Here is a 12,134-nt window from a genome sequence, read left to right as displayed (position 1 = left end):
AGCATATTTCTAGATGTAGGTGGGTGACAAGACAACCACGTGCTGAAATAGAAGGAGCTGATGGTGTACTGGACTTTTCCCTTCTGTTGAAATAAAATTTTGCCCTATGCTGTATTTATTTATGGAGGCCTGGAATTAGTTTCAATACAGTTTGAGGGAGAAAAGAAGAAAATCAATGACCTTCTATACCTCGGAACTCTTGAAGCAGTTGGAGAGGGGGGAGAAAAAAAAAAAAAACACTTTTTCATCCTATAAATCACATGGATGTAATCCCAATAGGTGAGGCGGAATGGGCTGAAACTCACAGTTCAGTACCACAACATGGCACGAGTCTAGCAACTCAACACAGCCAAAAATCAGGCAGACTCGCCCAATCTCCCCTTTCTAACAGCACAGTGTGCTGTGGCTGGATGAGTGCTGCAGCCAGCGCAAGGACAGAGGAGGGTTGGGGACACCAGTGGTGCTGTCCCTGTTGGTGGCAGAAGGGTGAAAGCCCAGCACATAGGCGATGAGCAGCAGAAGGAGGAGAAGCAGGAGGAAGGGAAGGCAATAACATATGTATAAAAGGCTCGTTTTGTTTTTCTGGGAAACTGCTTATAACCAAAACTCCAAATCAGATGCAAATTTCATAGCTGGAAAGAATGGTGCTTGTTTCTGTTTTGGTCTTGTTCGGGGCTTCTTGGCCTGTTAAGCAAGATGCTTGCAAGCAGCTTGCCCTAATGGAACAATTCTGATTTTCCTTAAGAATTTCAAGCTGCCTCAGACAACTAGCAAAAACTGTTCTCACTACCAAACATATTTATCTCTTTTCAGAAGAAAAAAATAATAATATTTCACTATTCCCTACTTCTGCATGAATGAACCAGCTAAGAAAAAAAGAGAAGACAACCACTTAGTCTAGGAGAAGAGGAAAAGAACACGCAAAATGCTTTCAAAATTGCACAAGTGGGAAAGAAAAGCGAGTGAACAGACAGGAAAGCTGCTCTCATCCCCTTCATGTCACAGGTGAAGAGCAGCCAGGAGCACCCATCACTCCTACATGCACAGCAGGAGACCCCTTCTCTGCTCCACGTTCCCCTTCCTCTTCTGTTTGTTAAAACACCGAAACACCCTTTAAAGAGGTTCATCAGAAAGGGCTCCGACAATGCCCAAATTATGACCAAAATTACAGATTCTACTCTCCCAGCTCCCCTTTTGTGCCATGCTTCACTAGCACCAGTGCCTAACTCATCTCTTTGTGCCACACATCCTGCCCTAGCTGAGCTGCCGTGGACCACAGCTCAAAGGGACGATGTGGTGGCTGCAGCTGTAGGGCACAAACACGGGGATGTGGGGCACAAGACAAAATTGGTGGAAAGACTTCACCAGGAATCAGCAATGGCCCCAAAAAAGCACCCAGAAAAGCAGAGCCCCGGGGCAGGGAGTGGGGCAGTTTCAGCAGGGATGAGTCAGGGCATGCTGCTACGCGGGGGGGACTTGGTAGGTCAGGTTGATGGTTGGGTTTGATGGGCACCCAACCCACAGAGAAGCCCACGTCTGATCTGGATCAAAGGCATGCTGCTGGGCCATCCTGTGGGCAGGAACTGGTTGTAATGGTCGTGAAAGGCAGATCTGTGAAGGAGATGGAAGGGGGAAGTGTCGCAGCTCCCGGCTGGCTCCCTGGAAACAGGTTCACACGGAGGAAAGACGAGACAGTCAGCAGCTGCTGAGGTTGGTTTCCAATCCAGAGCGCTGGGAAATGGTGGATGTAAAGAAATTACTGAGGCTCCAGTTTTGTGGCTTTCTGCTGTCTTCTGCATAAATCAAGTTTGAGTATTGAGAAAGAAAAGACCAACAAACAAACAAACAAACAAAAAAACAGCAAAAGTGATAAATGCCTTGTGTTTCACAGAAACAATGCTCCCAAAATAAACCACGTATAGTATTGCTGCTAACTCTTGCAGCAAAAATACATTTTTGCAGAGGTCTTGCAGAGAAATACATTCACCAGCCCCATATTAAATAAATTATTCCCCACACCTCTTTTGCTCTTTACTTCTCAATGAGATGCTGACTTCAAAGACCAGCTGGAGCCATTTGGATGCTAATAACATTAAGCATCTGCAATCTAAGAAATAAACCCTTTCCTGGAATCCACGCCCTCACCTAATCCACCTCCTCCTCTCGGCTCTTTCACCGAATGCCTGCAGATCCACCTTTCCCAAGGATAACTCTTGAAATTCAGCATCCCTCTCTGGAATTTAACCCACCCTAACTCCTCCTCTCCCCAGCTCCCTGCCCTGTAAGCACTGCGACCTGCCCGAGGCTAGTCCCCAAGCAGGGGCTGCGGCAGCTGTAAAGACCTCAAAACACTCCAACCTTTGATTTTATTTTTTTTTAACACTGTTTTCTTTGGAAATTGTTTTGGTGGGGTCACAGCTTCATCCATTTGAAAAAGTACACGAGTACTCTGCAAGGCTATGGAGGTGCCCCACCGTGCTCTGCAGCACTCAGCTCCTGATGTGTAGGAATATCTTTTCGCCTGAGTTTCAGCCTCTGCTCCATCACACAAGTCCTCTACATTGCTGCCAAGCAGCTCTTGCTCGCTCCCAGCCTTAATTTCCAGCTATTAGATGGGAGCAGCCAGCCTGGTGCCTGCCCAGCCGGCAGCGACGGGGCGAAGGCTGCGCCTGCAGGACGCACGGGCACTGATGCAATGGAAGTGCCTACGGTGCCCAGCAAAACCACGTCTCCTCTCCAACTCGATGCTGCCAGTAACTCCATTCGCTGAATTCCACAAGGAAAGCAAGTGAAGGAGGGAGTTTGTTGTCAGCCAGCTCTACCAGACTCAGGACTGCTCCCACGGTCAGCTTTTGGCCCTTGCCCACCAAAGCAGCCTTTGAGCTTTCCCCTAGCGCTCGTCACTCCCTGCAGCTTCCACGAAGCAGGCATGCTCCCGCAGCACAATGTGGAAAAGCTTCAGACTTCACCTCCACCAGCCTTCATCTGCTAATTCATGTCCAAAAAAGGTTCCTGCTCCCCCACATGGAAGAGGTGATGCTGAGGCTTTGAAGCAGCCTGTTCGCCACCTCTGTGCATTGAGGGCAACACAGGCAGCAGGCGAGGGTTGGGCTGAGATCGGGCACTGCTGATGGAATCCCTGCAGAAGCTGAGTGGCAGTCTGAGGTTGTGATGTGCTGATGCGCTGCACGGATGCTTCCACACCGGTTGCAGGGCTGGGAAATGGAAAGAAATATGGGTGGGGGGAGGAGAGCACTGAAGAACAGGTGCAGCCTCCTGGGGAAGACCTAGCAGGGTACAGGAGCACCTGAGGTGGGTGGGAAGTTCTCCATCCAGGCACCCACAGAGTGGGGATGCACAGCCTCAACTGGAAAGTGAGCTGCCTGAGCATAAGGAAGGAGAGAAGGGGGAAAATGCTGAGGCAGAAGTGACACCCAGTGCTGAGGACCACACAACAGCCAAAGACATCGGGGGGATCCCAGCACCTTTCTCATCCCCACCTCAGCCCCAGGAGGACCCCACTGGATGCACTTCACCCCCAGGGTAAAAGTAACCAAAGGAAAAGTGAGGATTTAAGTAAGTCCCTTTACCAAATGTTCTCTAAGAGCTTAAAGAAAACCCAGTGGTAAATTTGGATCAATTCTCCATTTATAAAGGAGGAAGCTCTGCCACATTAAGCACACACTTTCCCTGCAGAGCACACCCAAAAGTAGCGCACACCCAAATTCACACGCATGCAGCAGAAATAAATGAAATTAGGTTTCCTGCTCCTTTAATGAGCCTCCAACTCCAGCTGCTCAGTAAAACGGGACAGCTGCTCAACAGGGGCAGCTGCTCAACAGGAACCCCGTGTGAAAGAGTCAGAGGTGCGACGAGCATTTTTGTGGAAATCTTCCTTTTTTCAACAAATGTACCTTTGAAATCAAAAGCAGCCATCCAGAAGACACAGGGAAACTGAGATAACAGCAATCATTCAAACGACGTGTGATTCTCAACAAAGCAAAGGCAAAGCATTTAAACTCAGTCAAGTTAACACGCACCTTGAAAGGTTTAGGTGAACAAAAAGTTAAAGAAGCATGAAGCAGAAAAACTTAACATTATTAATAGAAACAGAAAAGGAAACGGAAGGAGAAGTGGAGAAGGAAATGGAAAAGGGGACGGTAGCTCTTCACCCAACACACCAGCTGTTTGTAACGGGCTACGGGACCTTTCAACGCCTTCCTTTAAAAGACAACAACATTTATTTTACTAACACAATACATGAGCTGGCATGGACTTGCAGTACCTAAGCCCTTTTACAAACCTGTGCTTTGCCGCACTAAATAAAAGCAGTTTGTGGGCAGACTCCTTGCAGGAAGAGGCTGTGGGGACCGGCATGACTGGGATTTCACCCCACAAAGGGCATTGTAGGATGCCATTATGCAGTCCTGGAAAGACACTAACCCATACAAGCAGGGGGTTGCAGGAAGCTGAGATCATCACGGGAGGGTGAAGATCACCTTGGCCCGGGGAGGCTCCCACTCCATCCGCTGTGGTGTTTGCTGCAGCATCCCCATGCTTGTGCCCCCGCATCCTAGTTTAAGCTCCACGGAGATGAGCACCAGCAGCCTGCCCCACAACACCAGGCTGTTTATGCCCTTAGAAAAGTAATATGCTGAAAGCAGAGGGAGAGGAAAAACTTTGCTGAAAAATAGCAACACCATGATTAGAGCTGAAAGCCCTCTGCACATCACCAATTTGAAAAGTGCCAAAATATGAGGTCTGCAAGGCGATGGGTGCTGAGATGAGGTGGGAATACAGTGCTGCTCACTTCACCCCTTCCTAGACACCTGACAAGATAAATTCTGTCTCCTCAGTCGCATGAGCACTGCTGTACAGACCCCAGCTGCTGCATTTTGCATTGGCTGTGCCATAAACCAGGAGTGAGCAACCAGGGGAGATGTGTACAGTAGCTGCCCCATCCACCCCAAGCAGTGACCCCTGTACCCAGCCAAACCCATGTGGTTTGGATTAGCAATGCCTCATCCTCTGCAGAAGGCCAGGGTGCTTCATGTAACTGCCGTGCATCGACCTTTGAGGCAGATCCTAAAACACAGGATACACAGCATTTCAACATAAATAAAGGGAGAAAAAGGTGCCCACAGTCTCTCTTTTTTTTTTTTTTTTCAAAACTGATCCTCCACCCTGCCAAAGTAAAACAGCATCAATGGTACACCCAATCCCATCCCGTCCCGTCCCGTCCCGTCCCATCCCATCCCATCCTATCCCATCCCATCTCATCCCAACCCATCCAATCTCACAGCATGGATCCGACCTCAGCACCTCGTCCCAAAACTCCCTCTACTCTTTTCAACTCCCTTACCCACCCATCGCAATAAAGCTCCGAGTGATTTTCAGCACAGATTCAGAGGCCCGTGAGATATTTACAGATGATTTTTTTTTTTTTTTTTTTTACTGGCTGCATATTTCTGGCTAAGTCAACAGCTACAGTCATTGCTATTACACATTGTCGTCAGTCTGAGGGCTATTTCTGCACATGGTAAAAGGAACTGCAGTTCTTTCTGATTAATTCCACAGAAATGTCCATTGCTCAGACAGGATTCTGTAAAGCCAACTTGAACTGATCACTGAATTAACTTAAAACAATTAAGTTCTGTGGATGAGCATCCTCTGGCATCCAAAATATCCTTCCGGTTTTTTTGTTCACTTTTAATGACTTTTTTTTGTTCTGTTCTTATTGTCACCATTGGGTTAATCACAGACAGAGCAGAAACCTCACTACCAGTCAGCCCGTCGTGGTGTAGCCCAAAATAACGCAGTTCATTTCCGTAACCGGCTTCCCGCAGAAGGATGTCCCCACTTCCAGTCATGGCTCAGCACACACCTCGGGATTCAGTTTGGAGGGGCGGACGTCCACCACGGAGCTGCATGGTGGTGCAAACCCTGAAGCTGCACTGTGCAGAAGGCAATAAACACAGGTACAAGCCAACCTCGAGGCGTTTTGGTGGCACGTGCCCTGCTGCAAGCAAGCTTGCCAGGCACCGGAGCCCACCTGGCACAAAAAGACCCTAAATCGGACCCGTGATGTATAGTAAAAAGCAATGCTGCAAAGCAAAGTTGGCAGTGCTCCTTCACACACCTTTCCCCCAAGTTTTATGATGAAAGAAAACGAGGCTGCAGGTATTTCTACCATCAGCTGGGCTTTTAGAGGAACAAAATGCTTATTCTGATGCTTCAGAGTCGATCCCGGATCAGCACAACCTCCAGTTGGGCAGCGGCCCCGCAGGACTCCCCACACAACTTTCTCCTCTCCTTTCCCTTTTGTTGAAGCACCATTTGAAGCAAAAGCCTTGCAATGCAGTAACCACAGAAAAGCAAGCAACCAAATTATGAAGAAAGCACACAAAGCACATGATGACATTTAAAAGTGAGGTTGCTCTTACTCATTTGAATTTCAAAGGCCAGGTTGACACAAGACATTTTTCCTGTTATAGCTTTGTCTGCTAAGGGAATAATACCCATTTTTGACAGCTGTTGCCACACAGTGTTAGCCAAAGCCTTCCTGTAGAGGCAGCTGCAATGACATTGAACTCTTGACTGGAGAGCTTCAGGTCTAACCTGGGAAACCCCCACTCTGGCTGATACAGCCCACGCTGAACTCTGAAGGCTTACTCATGTCCACACACACTGAGCCTTCCAGAACAAGCTATGGCTTGAGTGACTATTAAGCTGAAACTTCTGAGTGTTTTCTTTCCTTCAGCAATTTCACACTGCTGAAACCTCTTTATCATCAGCAGAGCTCTCACTGAAGAAGGTGACAGTAAGTGACAAAACTCAGGCTCAATGTTTTAACGCCTTTGTGGCCTGTATCAAACTGTAACGTCTCTTTTTTTTTTTTTTTTTTTTTTTTTTAGAAAAATGGTATTTTCATCAAATCAAGAAAGAATAACAGCCCCAGTACTGAGGATGGAGGTCCACCAATGCTATTAAAGCAATTAACTGGTGGCAAGCTGCAGCACTCCTCAAAGCAAGAGCTGCATCCTTCTGCAGTCCAGAAATTTGATGTAAAATCCAGCTAAAATTGAAGCCCACCAAGACCCTTATGTTGGGCATAACACCTGCCTCAGATGACAATCTCAAAACTGACCGTCAAAGTACATGGTAGATTTACTGTAATAAATAATAACTTCATCTTCTTATCTTCTTCCCAAAACTGAACTGTCACAAAGAAACAAACCCTCCTCCACACACTACACCACACACATTTTGTGTCTGTTTTCACGTTATCAATCTAGAAACTCCAGAGCTTCTTGTAAACCTCTATTTGCCTACTACAAAGACACCTGTCACTATTCAGCTTGACTGGGGTTTACATTATGCAAATATGTAAAACTGACATGGTCACGGCAGACGATGTCTCCATCTCCTTTGCAGACATGATGTTGACAGTGCAGAGACCATAAAGGTCATTAATGTTCAAGCAATGAGAAAATCCTCTTCCAAACAGGACCAAAAGATAGGTCAATTAAGTGGCCATCTTGCTCCATGGGTTCCTTCAGGTTGGAGCTGAACATTAGGGTCCAGTTTTCTCCCACAATTTGACCCCATGGTTAAATCTGATTCCTTTTCTGCCCCAAAGGCACATTGGTTTGTTGTGTTCCTCCTCCTTTGTTATTAAGTTTGTGCATGTGACCCTAGCACATACACCATCAAAATACATTCTTACCCCTTCCCTCAGGAGGAAATATTTGTTACTCAATTGTTGCCAACCCAAAGCAAGGCAAAATTCCTTCTCTATACAAACCCATTCAAAATTCCCCATCCTAAAAGACCTGGGGATGGAGGACAAGAGGGAAGGGGAGATGGTAGCACACAATTTCAGACTGTCACAACTTAACTTTTTATTGGGCTGCAGATCCCTGGTTTTACCCACAGTGTGAATAATGAAAATGTAGTAAAAGTAAGGACTGTAAGAAGCAACGGGGGGATCCACTTACCACCATTAACCATCTCAATATCCAAATCAGGATTTTCCTTTCAAGTCTCACATCCGATGTAGAGTTCCTCCCTGAAGATCTTCTCCTCCACCCACCACTGCTGCCTTCAGCCTTCACACACACCTGTGCTACAGCAGGCACTCCAGGCACGGTCCAGCACATTTCCCCTCATCTTTCAGGGCAGTTTTATCCCAGTTTTTAAAGGCATTTTCCCCATTTCTGCTTTGACTACAGGAAGGCATTTGTGGACCCAAGTCTGTACACACCTGTAACTTGGAGATTTAGGGGCTTCCACCTTGCAGCTACAAAGCCCATGCACCCCTCACATGCACATAGCTAAAGCAGCAGATGGGTCTTGTCTTCTCTTGCCCAGGAGGAGCAGCGGTCTCATTTGGGGATGAAGGGAAGCAAACTGGGACAGTTCACAGAGAGGTCTGGCAATGGCCCTAACACATCTGACCCAAGACCCCCACCACAAAAGTGAGAATGATTTCCCTGTGACAGCACAGGCAAGGCAGGCTGTATATAAATCACATATAGTGATGCACGCATGCACAGAGCTATATATAAGATATATATAAAGTACACACCAAAATAACATCAAGGAGTACATATGCCAAGGCAGGGATAAAATTACCTTATTAGAGAAGTGGTAAAATCTTATAAGATCATGGAAAAAAGCCTATTTTGAACAGTAATAATCATGTTTCAAAAACAATGGATATTCTTGGCTTGATGCCCCACATACCACAACAGACGATGATCAGGTTGGATCTCATGAGAGAAAAATCAGCCAGAAGGTCCATGGGAGATATCCCAGGAAAAACAAGGATTGCAGTATTGGGGCTCTGCAGCAAATGATTTCCTTGGCATCACACAGTGCTCTGGCCTGTTGTTGAAGGCAGCCTTCTGCTGAAGTGTGCTTTTCTTAAAAACACGCAGTTCTGACATGGCAAAAACAAGCAGAAGGTCAGAAATAACTTTTCAAAATCCACTCCTTTAAGGCTAATTCTATATTAACTAGACAAAAAGCAATGTTGGCAGAGAAAGATGGAATGTCATCCTTGAGACTTAACCCAGATAAAGCAAGAAAGTCAATAATGTCAAATGCATATAAATTAGACTAAAATAATACTGTACGTAGTTCAATTATTTCATAAAAATCAAGTTAAGGTGCAAAATGAGGTTGCAAACAAAAGAAAATGGGTCAGAGGGTTGTCAGCACCTGTAATCTGCACTTGGATAACATGCCCAAGGACGTCAAAGGAGGCACATGTGCATCCCAGGGCTAGGAAGCATTTAGCAACTTTACTAGAGAAGTGAGGCTAATAAATATAAGGTAGTAGTAGCTGTTATAAAAGATATTCTAATATTAAACACTAATTAATCAAATTTAATGACAATAATTATATTGAGCAGTAATAAATGCAAACCATAATCAGAATCAGTGTGCCCAAAACACTAAGAGCAATGAGACCCAGATCAACATGACCCCATGTGAAGAGACATGCTCTGCTCCACACCTCATGGGCACTGTGACTTTTCTTGCAAAACTTTGGATAAAAAAATCTCTCCAGCATTTTCTGAAGAGAATGCTTCACTTGATACCCAAACACAGCTCTGAGTGCAATTTTGTCAGCTCAGTTTACAGCAAAAAGTTTTCATAATTTTCCCATCCTTTTTGCTGCCATTTTACTGGATTATTTGGTCAGCAGCACAATGGATAAATTACACACACATGGTAACTCAATACCTCTTCCCCACGAGGAGCCCAACTGGCAGCTTTAAGTGAGGTGCTGACCTTGGTTATCTTACCCTCTTCATTTCTCCTGCAAGAAACCACAACAAAAACCTCAAGTGAAATTGTCCTAATCTCTCCTGGAGATTTCGATTTCAGTCCGACGTGGGTGCTATTTGAAGCTTCATGAAAGGAACATCTTAAATAAAAAGGTTTGTGGTGGTGTGCAGCAGTAAAATTGCTTTCAAAGCCTGAACTCCCCAGTTCATCATGAGATACTCAAGTGTGTGCATTAACCCCTGGCATGCTGGCATTTGTAAAATGCTGCCCACGGCAATGATCAGCACAGCCTGTAATCTGAAACAGTCACCCACCCATTGCTGTATTCAGGCAGAAGCTCCACGTTTTGTATTTATCCTCCATTTCAAAGAAGCAAGGACCTATCATTAAACTCATTTGACATACAATCAACACTAAGGAATTAACAGGAGGGCCTGCTCTCTCCCTAACCTTATCTATCAAGAAATTAGGCACCTCATCCAGGAACATCGAATCTCTAAGGTTGGAAGAGACCATCAAATCCAACCATCAACTTAATATTGTGAAGTCCATCACTAAACCATGTCCCTAAGTGCTTATATTTACATGTCTCTGAAATACATCTAGTGATGGGGACTCCACCGCTTCCCTGGGCACCCTGTTCCCATCTTCGATCATCCTCTCCATCTAGAAATTCTTCTTGATATCCAATCTAAACCTTCCCTGGCACAACTTGAGACCATTTTCTTGAGTACACTAGGTATACTAAGTAAGTTTGTAGATGACAGTAGATTGGGAGGAGCTGTTGACTCCCTTCAGGGTAGAGAGGCCTTGCAGAGAGATCTGAGCAAATTAAAGAGCTGGGCTATCACCAACAATTTGAATTTTAACATGAGCTAGTGCCAGATTCTGCACCCGGGATGGGGCAGCCCTGGCTGTACATACAAACTAGGGGACGAGAGACTGGAGGTCAGCCCCACAGAAAGGGATCTGGGGGTTTTGGTCCATGGCAGGTTGAAGATGAGCCAGCAGTGTGCCCTGGCAGCCCAAAGGGCCAACCCTGCCCTGAGTGCCTCAGGCCCAGCACTGCCAGCCGGGCAAGGGGAGGGATTGTCCTGCTCTGCTCTGTGCTGTACAGCCTCACCTCGAGCACTGTGTGCAGGTTGGGGTGCCACAGTGTGAGAAGGGCATAAAGCTGTTAGAGAGTTTCCAAAGGAGGGCAACAAAGATGATGAAGGGAATAAGACAAGATGTATGAGGAGTGGCTGGGGTCCCTTGGTTTGTTCAGCCCAGAGCAGAGCAGGCTGAGGGGAGGCCTCATGGCAGCCTGCAGCTCCCTCACAGTGGGAGTGGAGGGGCAGGCACTGAGCTCTGCTCTCTGGGGACAGCAACAGGACCCGAGGGAACGGCATGGAGCTGGGATAGGAGAGGGTCAGGCTGGGGGTTAGGGAAAGGTTCTTCACCCAGAGGTGGTCAGGGCACTGGGACAGGCTCCCCAGGGCAGTGGTCACAGCACCGAGCCTGCTGGAGTTCAAGAAGTATTTGGACAATGCTCTCAGACACATGGTCTGATTTTGGGTGGTCCTGTGTAGAGCCAGGGGTTGAACTTGATGATCCTTGTGGGTCCCTTCCAACTCAGGGTATTCTATGACTCTGTAAGTCACTTGTCTGTAAGACACTTGTCACCTGAGAAAAGAGACCAACACCTTCCTCAATACAACCTCCTTTCAGGTAGTTGTACTGAGTGATGAGGTCTCCCTTCAGCCTCCTTTTCTGCAGTCTAAACCATTTGATTGCCCTCAGCTGTTCCTCATCTAAGCCAACCGTCTGGAAGCTTTCTACAGTCCACGGAAGAAAAGGCTGCTATAGAGCATCGCTTGTTCCCTCTCTTATCAATGAATTAGATTAGAAATCAGGTTGTTTTTTGTTGTTGTTGTTGTTTTTTTTAATTTCTCACCTAACCCCTACCCCTCAGTCATTTAGAGTAATGAAGTCCACCAAGCGTTGGCTCTAACTGGCACAGTCACACAGGTCAAACGTCCAAGTGGGCCAGAGTTCAGGCTGCCAAGTCACACTTGTGAACGTGTCCAGCTGTGTCACCTTCCGGAGGTCACACAGGAAGTCTGTGGCAACAAAAGAACCAAGGCCCACCATCTCAAGCTTGGGCTCCTGCCCACTTTTGGAAAATGAAATGCTTTAAAAGCCTACAATTAGACAACAGAAGATTAAAGCATGGACAACCACTAGTCCCTTAAGAAAACTAGGTCCTATATCTTCTTGTGCTCTCAAAGAACACACAAAAAATGAATCCCAACAAGCATCAAGATATTTTTTATTATTTTTTTTTTAGCACAACCACT

Source organism: Cygnus atratus, chromosome 2, assembly GCF_013377495.2.
Source record: "Cygnus atratus isolate AKBS03 ecotype Queensland, Australia chromosome 2, CAtr_DNAZoo_HiC_assembly, whole genome shotgun sequence".
In the NCBI taxonomy this organism is placed as follows: Eukaryota; Metazoa; Chordata; class Aves; order Anseriformes; family Anatidae; genus Cygnus; species Cygnus atratus.
Note: the sequence above shows the minus strand (reverse complement) of the source record.